The sequence below is a fragment of the Pituophis catenifer genome, unplaced genomic scaffold, assembly GCF_029215685.1.
Source record: "Pituophis catenifer annectens isolate HBS135680 unplaced genomic scaffold, rPitCat1.0.hap2 SCAF_11, whole genome shotgun sequence".
Taxonomy (NCBI): domain Eukaryota; kingdom Metazoa; phylum Chordata; class Lepidosauria; order Squamata; family Colubridae; genus Pituophis; species Pituophis catenifer.
This window is the reverse complement of record NW_027256891.1, coordinates 7,493,722-7,504,081: the sequence shown is the minus strand read 5'-3', so window position 1 is coordinate 7,504,081 and position 10,360 is coordinate 7,493,722.

Sequence of the window (10,360 nt, the reverse complement as noted above, 5' to 3'; positions counted from 1 at the left end):
AAGACAAGGCCTCCTGGGGTATTTGGCTTTCCCATCCTTCCAAGTGCAGTTTCAGTCTATAACTGCCCACATAGCCAGGATAGAAAGATGGATGGATAAAATATAGTATGTAGCTGCATGGATGGGTGGGTGGTGGATGGATGGATGGATGGACGGAAGGATGGATGGATGGATGGATGGATGGATGGATAGATGGATGGACAGATGCATGCATACATAAATGGATGAGAGAGGGGGGAGGGAGAGAGAGAGAGAGAGAGAGAGAGATGAGACAGTACTCTCTGAAGTGAGAGACATGAATTGATATTTCTGGGAATGAGGGTAACATTAAGCAAGATTGTCTGAAGTAATGCTAATTACTAATTGGAAGCAGGGATCAAATCTGACAAGAAGCAATCAAAGCACATCATTGAACAAGGAAGCAAATTTGCAGTAGAAGTCTTTGTGAGGCTCAGAGAATTCAGAAAGGCAACCAGCCTCATTCCTTATCTTAAACAGCCTTTCATGGCAAGTAGGTTTTCTAAAGGCTTCTGCACAGTTTGCAGTATGATTATCCTGGTATCTCTTGAAGTTATCAGAAACTGGTGTTTTGCATTCTACAAATGTTGTGATTTTGCACTCAGGACTTCTGAGGAGTCTTTCTGAGGGTGGGGTTGTTTTTTCAGCCCCCTGAAATTCCTCTGTTCATTCTGTTGGGGGGGGCAGGGCTTTTACTCCAAGTTGTGCCATGGCAGTATGACTGTCTTCCAAGAGGAATTTAAGGAAGACGCCAGAGCAGAAATTTACCCCTATTTCAAAGTAAATCCCATTAAGTTCAATGGGATTTAGCCCGGAGGAAACGTGTCAGATTGCAGCCTTCAGCTTTTACAGCGGCCACAGTATTCCTCGCAAGTAAATTGCACGAAGTCAAGTCGGTACGTCATAGAGATGCCTATAAGAAATGCTTGTGTCTTCGTCTATTTTTGCCCCCATCCCTTAATTCTCTGGGCGAGAAGCGGGAGGGAGAGACGTAGGAGAGATGTGAATTTGGGATTCAGGTAGGGAGGGATGAGACTGGGGATCCGCTCTTGAGTGTAACTGAGATCTCAGCCCATTTCTCGTTCATGGCAACGATCTCTTTCCTCCCACCCCTAAGAAGACCCCCGTTGCATTTGAAAGACACCACAACGGGCCCTTGCACGCCTGAACCCCATAAACAAGAGACACGCATCCCTGCCCACCCCGCAGCATCTGGAGTTCCCCCCCTCCCGCATTTCGGAAGAGCATACAGAACAGGAAAGCTTCTAGCTCAGGTAACGGCGCCAGACCCTAACTTACCTAAGCGAGCGACCCTGGGGGTTCTACCTCATCCGGATCGTCCACGGGTTCCGCTGCCCTTGCGCGGAGGGAGGAAAAACAATGGGGCGCGAACAATCATCTTCTTCCTTTTCACCACAATTCAGGTGCCGAGGCTACGGGAGAAAAGGGGGCGGCGGGGCGGCGCAGGCGGGAGTCTGGGAAGATCCCCCCGCGGCGTTTTCTTCCATGAGTCTCTTGGGGGCCCCCAAACTTGCCCATCCGCCCCCCGTGAGGCGAAGAGCGGCGCGTCTCCCTTGGCGAAGTCGGTGCTGGAGCTGCGCGGATCCACGGGGCAGACGAGGCGCGGGGAGGGGTTGGGGGGAGCCACGGGGAGGGGGAGGCTGGCGAGCAGCTTTTGCTCTCGGGATTGGCTACACATCCAGCCGCCGCCGCCGCCGCCGCCGCCTCCTCCGCTGCCGCGCTTCGGAGGTTCGGAGTCGAGGGTGGCCAGACCGCGGGGAAGCCGTTGCGCGCCCCTCGTCTCCCCTCCGGCCCCGCGGCCAGCCGTCCACGAGGCCTTTGCGTGCAGAGCGCAAGAGTAACGAAAGTGGCCGGCCAGGCACGGGAGACTGACCGGGGTAGTCCAGCTGCTTCGACGGTAGCGCCGTCTCCTTCTCCACCTTCCCTCGATAGAAGCACCCGCTTCCCCACCTGCTTTCCAGTCGGTCTTCCCAAGCTGAACTTGTATGTCCTTCTTCCCTCCCACCAGAGAAAGAGGGAAAACGGGGTTAGGGGATCGTTTCCTATGGTTTCTGGTAACTCCGCCCTTCCTTCCTTCCTTCCTTCCTTCCTTCCTTCCTTCCTTCCTTCCTTCCCTTCCCACCTTTCTCTCCCTCCTTCCCTTCCTGTTTTTCTTCCCCTTCCTTCCTCCTTTCTTTCTTTCTTCCTTGTTTCCTTCCTTCCTTGTTTCCTTCCTCTCCCTCCCTCCCTCCCTCCCTCCCTCCTCTCTTCTTTCCTTCCTTCCTTCCTTCCTTTATTCACTCATTCATTTATTTCTCCTTCCTTCCGTCCTCCTTTCCTTCTCAAAATGTAAAATCAGTATTTAAAAAATACAGTGATTTCATTCACACAGTACAAGGGAGAATTTTCCTTTCATTAGAACATGTATCATGGCAAGCAAAGATATGCTAACTGACGTTTGGTTTTTACTGAATACATTTATCTCATGAGAGGGAAAAGAATCTATCAGGACCCATCTCAGCAAGAGTTACAGAAGTCAATGAAAGCAAACCAAAATATTTTTGAAAGAAAAGTAGGCGGAAGAAAACAGACAGATGAGAAAGTTCTAAATGAGAACACTTCAGGAGTCTTACATATTTTTTTTTTAATGAAGAACAGATTAGAACAATTGTCTATCATCCATCCTAAATGCCTATCAGTCATCTTTCACACAACTATACATATATAGATATGCAATAGAGGAGAACCTTTGTAGCTCGGGGTTGAACTGTGGAGTCCTTGATGCTTCTGAGCTTGGCTGTTTGCTTGCAGACATTTGTTACCTAGCTAGGTAACATCATCAGAGCAGGTGGGATTTGCTCTGTTTATATGCAATAGTTTGCCCTACCAGTCTTGGTGGGGATGTGGTTTCCTCCTTGGCAGTTCCCTCATTAGGATGTTGTTTTCTGTTTGGTTGTTTGTCCCGTGTTAAACATCTGTTTAACATCTTTTAAAAAATGAAATGTCTGTAAGCAAACTGCCAAGCTGAGAGAGCACCAAGGACTCCGAAGTACAGCTTGCCCATAAAAATATACATCCCCATAGAAGGGAAAGAAAGCTGCAACCCTATGAAGGGTTTCATACTGAAAAATACTTATTACTGTATTTTAAATAATTGGGTGAATCTATACTTTTAATTCAAGGCAGTCAAGCACATCTGCTAAAATCTGAACAGCTATATGAATATCTGGGGTTTCTCTATTTATTCCCATTTGCTCAACCATGGATATTAATTGACCAAAGGGGAAAAATGACTTTCACATAGGAAGCAATGAGGAAAAAGAGGTGAGGGGAAAGCATAATTAAATCCTTGCTCTGGCCCTCTCAATAGCTTTGATATACAACCCTTCATGAATTTTACAGTGGGAATCAGATGCCTGCCTTTCTTCTTGCAGAGTGAGAATTCCTGCTAAAGAGACAGTTGCTCTACCAATCAGTGCAAGGCTGGAAAACAGAAGTCAAACCTGTCTGACTCAGGAGGTTTCTCTTCATCCTGTAGGGGCATCCAGAAAGGGTCTGCTCAAGGGCCCACCACTCTGAGAAGTACATGAACCAAAATGCAGCTTTCTCAGGAGCAATGTAGTGGAATTTCCAGCTAAAGTGGGGGGCAAGGGCATGGAGAGTGAAAAGATTGGCTTTTCACTCTCCATCACTGGAGGAAGTGATGGAGGCCAAAGAACCTCTGGAATTTCTGAAGCCTTTATTTATTTAGCAATAGCGATTGCATTTAGGCTTCTATACCACCCCATAGTGCTTTACAGTGCTCTCTAGATGGTTTACAATGGAAGCATTATTTGCATATTGCCCTCAACAATTTGGCCCCTCATTTTACCAATCTCGGAAGGATGGAAGGCTGAGTCAACCTTGAGCCCATCAGGATCAAATTCCAGGCTGAGGGCAGAGTTTGCCTGAAATACTGCACTTTAACCACTGTGCCAACAAGGCTCAGTTATTCATTCATTCATTCATTCATTCATTCATTCATTCATTCATTCATTCAAATTTGTATGGCTGTCCACTGCTTCTTGGTGAACTCCGGGAGGTTTACAAAAATCTGGCTATTCTCAAAAGAATGTAGTGAGTCTGGTGAGATTCCTGTAAATAAGCAGGCAACAATAAAGAAGTAATTCTGGTCAGCTCAGTTGTTCTGGTTCCTTGCACCTGATAGGTAATCCCAACACTGCAGAATATATTGACTCCTGAGGTGCACATGAACTCTTTGCTTTCAGCTCCTGGAAAGGAAAATCTGGCTATTGTTATTGTTGAATTGTGCTGCATTATTTAATTGTGAGTTTGGGGGCAGTTGTTCTTTTTAAAGGTTAACTTTTGCTGAGGGTTTTATGGTATACCACTCAGAATTGACTTAATCAGGCAGTGTAGAGATAATGCAAATAAATCAGTAGAACCAATGCTAAGCAAAACCTTCTGGAATTAGAAGATATTCCTTACTTACAGGAACATGTGCAGGTAGTCCTTGACTTACAACTATTCATTTACTGACCATTCAAAGTTACATCATTGAAAAAAGTGACTTATGACTGTTTTTCACATGGCCACTTCAGCATCCCCATAGTCATGTGATCAAAATTTGGATGCTTGGCAATTGACTCAGATTTATGATGGTTGTAGTGTCCTGGGGTCATGTGATCAGCTTTTACAACCTTCTAACAATCAATGGGTAAGCCAGATTCATTTAACAATGGTATTACTAATTTAACAAGTGCATTGATTCATTTAACAACTGTAGCAAGAAAGGTTGTAAAATGGGGCAAAACTCACTTAACAAATGTCTCACCTAACAACAGAAATTTTGGGCTTGAAATTGAGGACTACCTGTGGCACATTCATTCTGTTACTAGAAGTTGAAGCTTATTATCAAGAATGACTTGATGGCTCATCATCCATCCATCCACCCATCCATCTATCCATCTTCTAAAAAGAAAACAATGAGGCAAAGGACAGAGTTGGCTTGATCTGTTCCTCAACCAGACCTTCTATTGATGAAACAGTTTTGCATTGAGAGAAATGTCAAAATTAACTTGTCTGATTAGAGAAAGATCAACAGTTATGTTTATCAGTGACTGGAACCCCATATGGACTTTTGCTGAGAAAAGAGAAAAATTAACTTGTGATTGATGGGTTTGAAGATTGGAAAGGGACGCTTATGGAAAGAAGAAATTGTGATGTAACTTTAGAGAGAGGGGGCAAACTATAAATGTCACTATAACAACTGTCAAGATAGAAAGCAGCTTCTATATAATTTTTCTTAGCCTTTCTGCTTCTTTTTTCTATTTTTTTTTTACGATTTACTATTTTTTATTTTATTGTTTTTATTTTGTTAAAAAAACGTCTTCAATAAAAATTATAAAATGCTTTATCTCCTTTATTGCTCTTCTCTGCACTCTTTCAGGAGTTTTAGCATCTACTTTGTATTGTGGTGACTAGAACTGAATGCAGAATTCCAAGGTCTCACCCGTGCCATGTCTCACCCATGCCATCCTCTCTGGAAAGGATCCTCAGTGAAAAAAGTATAACAAACTCTTGAGGCTTTTTGAAAGAATGGAATATAATGAAATATATGGAGGGAAGAGCCGAGGATTTTGTTCAATATTTGCATGACAAAATCACTCAGATTCGGGAAGGTCTGGACTCCGACTGGGTAGGTCCAGGGAGGGTGACGGAGGCAGGTCTTGAGAATGTTATCTGGGACGAGTTTGATCCTGTGACCCCAGATGACGTGGACAGGATTCTGGGTAGATTGAACGCGACCACATGTTTGTTGAACCCGTGTCCCTCCTGGTTAGTGCTGGCTTCCCGGGAGGTGACGTGAGGGGATCCAGGGGATTATAAATGCTTCATTGGGTGAGGGTGCTTTCCCCGCCACCTTGAAGGAGGCGGTGGTGAGGCCTCTCCTCAAGAAGCCTTCCCTGGACCCGGCAGTATTGGCTAATTATCGTCCAGTCTCCAACCTTCGCTTTGTTGCAAAGGTTGTTGAGAGTGTGGTTGCGCGACAGCTTCCCCAGTACCTGGATGAAACGTTGTACCTAGATCCGTTCCAGTCGGGTTTCAGGCCTGGGTACAGCACGAAAACGGCATTGGTCGCGTTGGTTGATGATCTCTGGAGGGCTCGGGACAGGGATTGCTCCTCTGTCTTAATCCTGTTAGATCTCTCAGCGGCTTTTGATACCATCGACCATGGTATCATGCTGCACCGGTTGGAAGAGTTGGGAATGGGAGGCACCATACTACGGTGGTTCTCCTCCTTTCTCTCTGACCGGTCGCAGTCTGTGTTGACAGGGGGGCAGAGGTCAACCCCAAGGCCCCTCATATGTGGGGTGCTGCAGGGATCAGTCCTCTCGCCCCTTTTGTTCAACATTTATGTAAAGCCACTGGGCGAGATCATCCATGGTTTCAGGGTGAAGTACCATCAGTACGCTGACGACACCCAGCTGTACATCTCCACCCCGGACTACCCCAACAATGCCCTTGAAGTGATGTCCCGGTGTCTGGAGGCCGTACGGATCTGGATGGGGAGGAACAGGCTCAGGCTCAATCCATCCAAGACCGAGTGGCTGTGGTTTCCGACGTCCCGATATAGTCAGCTGGTGCCATCACTGACTATTGGGGGCAAATCATTGGCCCCCATGGAAAGGGCTCGCAACTTGGCATCCTCCTGGATTCACAGCTGTCTTTAGAAGAGCACTTGACGGCCGTGACCAGGAGGATTTTTCATCAGGTTCGCCTGATCCTCCAGTTGCGTCCCTTTCTAGATCGGGACTCCCTACACACAGTCACTCATGCCCTCGTCACCTCTCGTCTGGACGATTGTAACGCTCTCTACATGGGGCTCCCCTTGAAGTGCACTCGGAGGCTCCAACTGGCGCAGAGTGCGGCCACGCGGGTGGTTATGGGAGCAACGTGGAGTTCCCATGTAACACCTCTCCTGCGCGAGCTGCACTGGCTCCCGGTGGTCTTGCGAGTGCGCTTCAAGGTTCTGGTTATCACCTTTAAAGTGCTCCATGGCTTAGGACCTGGTTAACTACGGGACTGCCTGCTACCACCAATAGCCTCCCACTGGCCAGTACGCTCCCATAGAGAGGGGCTCCTCCGGGTGCCGTCGGTCAAACAATGTCGACTGGCAGCCCCTAGGGGGAAAGCCTTCTCTGTGGGGGCACCTACGATCTGGAACAAGCTCCCCCCCGGAGATACGGAGGATCCCGGATCTGCGCACCTTCCGTTGCGCGCTCAAGACTTTTTTATTTCATCAAGCTGGCCTGGCCTAAATCTTCTCCCCTTTTAAATATAAATTTTAAATATAAATTTTAATTTGTTTTAAATTATGGGGTATTTTTAATTCAGCCAAATTATTTAATTTGTTTTTAATCTATTTTAATTTTTGTATTTATGTGTTTTATCTTGTGGCTGTTCAACGCCCTGAGTCCTTCAGGAGAAGGGCGGTATAGAAATTTAATAAAATAAAATAAAAATAAAATAAAATAAATCTGTCACTGAGCTTAGAGTGCTATTGTCACTGAAAACCAAGGCAACAAAGTACTGTAAAACAAGTTTGTTTACTTGGTTTCTAAGAGTCAACTTCCTCCCTAACATAAGATACATAAGCAGATAAATACTCTGTTTCCAGGAGAAATATAGCAGAAATATGGATCCCACCGTCTAGACCCGGGTCCCTATCTATTTAGGCCTAGTAATAGGATTAATGCTTGTTAGTGATTGTCTAATCAGATCTCTTTTAGAAAGAAGTGGGGGGCAGATTTCCCAAGCAATTCTCATAGACTCAAGTTTCTATCTTGGATTATGAAGAGAAATAAAAGATTTGGTATTGTTAGTCTGAGCAGTAAATTTAAACTACTTTGCTCATTACAGCAGTGCTCCAATATTTGAAGGGCTGCCACAAACAAGAAAGGATCAATTTCCAAAGCACTAGAAGGCAAGACAAGAAACAACAGATGGAAGCTAACCAAAGAGAGAAGCAATCTAGAACTAAAGAGAAATTTCCTAATGGTGAGAACAATTAACCTGTGGAATGGGTTCCCTTCAGCAGTTGTGAGTGCTTCATCACTGGAGGCTTTAAAGAAGAAACTGGACAGCCACCTGTCTGAAATGGTATAGGTTCTCCTTGCTTGAACAGAGGATTGGATTAGAAGACCTTCAAGGTCCCTTCCAACCTTATTATTCTATGTTCTATTTTAACAGTTGCTCTCAGCTCAGCACCACAATTCCTACCTATCATCAGCTCAACATGGTTACTAGAAGGAAATCGTTTACAGTAAATTACATGACTGGATAATTTCTTTTCTGCTGGGCTTCCCTAATTTTGTGAGCTCTTTCTTAGCGTATTCAGTTCTCATTACCGTAACTCCCAGCTGTCATAATGGTAATTAGGACCACCACGATCTTCCTACTTCCTTCTCTTGTTTCACAGCTGAATGAAAAGAAGTAGAAAAGGTCCTCTATTGCTTTGGTGCCCAGGATTATTTATCTATTTATTCCTGAGATTTATAAATCATCCCAATGAGTTACAACTCTGAACAGCTTACAATAAAACTCAGAATATACCATCAGAGAACATCTGGAGAAAATCGACAATTGGATAAAAGACCAAAACATCCCACAAGTAGGTTATCTGGCCCTTTCTGAGCAGGTTTTAAGGGCCCTCTTAAGCAAGGATAGGCAAGGCTGTAAAAAATTTAGGTGGAATGGATTCTGGAAAACAGGTGCCAGAACAGAAGCTGGCTTCTGAGGTCCCACCAAGTAGCATTGCTTAACCTGAAACATGCCAACTCTGTTGGATCATGTGAGACAGGTAGAAACTATGGAGAGAAGACAGTCCCTCAAATAGGCAGATATTATTACTGAGTTTCATAATTACTTCTTTCAAAGAAAAAATGGTGTCTCCAGTTCAAGGTAAACATTGCAACTCTTGAATTCTTCTCTAGTATAGATTTTATCTGAAACCAAAGAAGAGGTCTTGGTTCTTTGTTGTGACAGAGCAGATGGATGGCACCCCATCTCTTTCTCACATGCTCTTTCTCCATCCATCCATCTACCTTTATCTCTATCATCTCTATCTCACTTTTTGCTGGTATCTAGCCATTTTCCTTTTAGAAGAGATCTGGAAATAGAAAGCCTGGTAAAATTTCCTGTGATTGGCTACTCTTGCTTAATCAGCTTTTTTTTAAAAAAAATCAAAATTCTCTTGGCTTTGTCTCTTTTGGTTAAGAGTTAAAAAAAAGGGGGGGGGATTTGCTGGTGTTGTTTTCCAACATGCATCTTCCCACATTTTTCAACTTGGACAAAATAATGGGAGATTGTTATCTTAAACTATACCTAGTTTGACTGACTTAATTACAGTACATTGGTGGTGATTTTTATGTATTTTATGATGTTTTGTATGCTTTTATAGTTATTGAGACATTCCAAGATTGCCATGGAGAAAGCATTGCTATATTCAGGGGGTGGGGGGAAGTTGCTATTAAACTGAGATTAAATGGTAGGAAGAGGGAAAGAGGGTAGAAAAAGAAAAAAGACTAGAGAAAGGAAAAGGAGAGGAAGATTGGAGAAATTAAGAAAGAGAGAAGCCCAGCTGCACCCAAGAGACCTACCCAAGAGACCAGAGGCCCATTGAAGTGAGATGAGTGGAGAGACAAACTGACTGCGGGCAGCAAAACCAACCAGTGGAGAATAAAGATGTGATAGAGTGAGTGAATGGAGCCAGCTATGGAGCAGGGAGGAAAATCAGCTGTGAAGTGGAGAGGCCAGCAAACTGAGGGCAGCAACGACTGGCAGAGAACAAAAAGACAAGCCGGTGAGAGAGTGGAGCATGGAGGAGCAGAGGTGAACTTGCTGTGGACCATCGAGCCAGTGAGATAGCAGAGCAGGGAGTAAGGGAAGAGAGGAGAGATGAGCTTGCTAGGGACCATCCAGGTTGTTTGCTGGTGGAAGCAGCGTCCTGACACAACGGACAAGCAAATGGGAGCCAACTGGCTATAGAGCAAAAAGCAGTGGCAGAACAGCAGGGAGGAGAGCCAGCAACACACAGAGCAGCACAGTGAGCTAGAGCCTGAGAGCAGCGCAGAGAGCAACGGGAAAAGAGATGGTGGAACTGAATGGCAGGCTGAGTGGAGCAGACCAGACAGTGGAGCTGAGCTAACTGAACAGCAGGCTGAGAGAGCTAACCAAAACAGGGATGAGACCAGTGGTGAAATCAAAATTTTTTACTACTAGTTCTGTGGGTGTGGCTTAGTGGGCGTGATGTGGCTTGGTGGGCATGGCTTGATGGGTG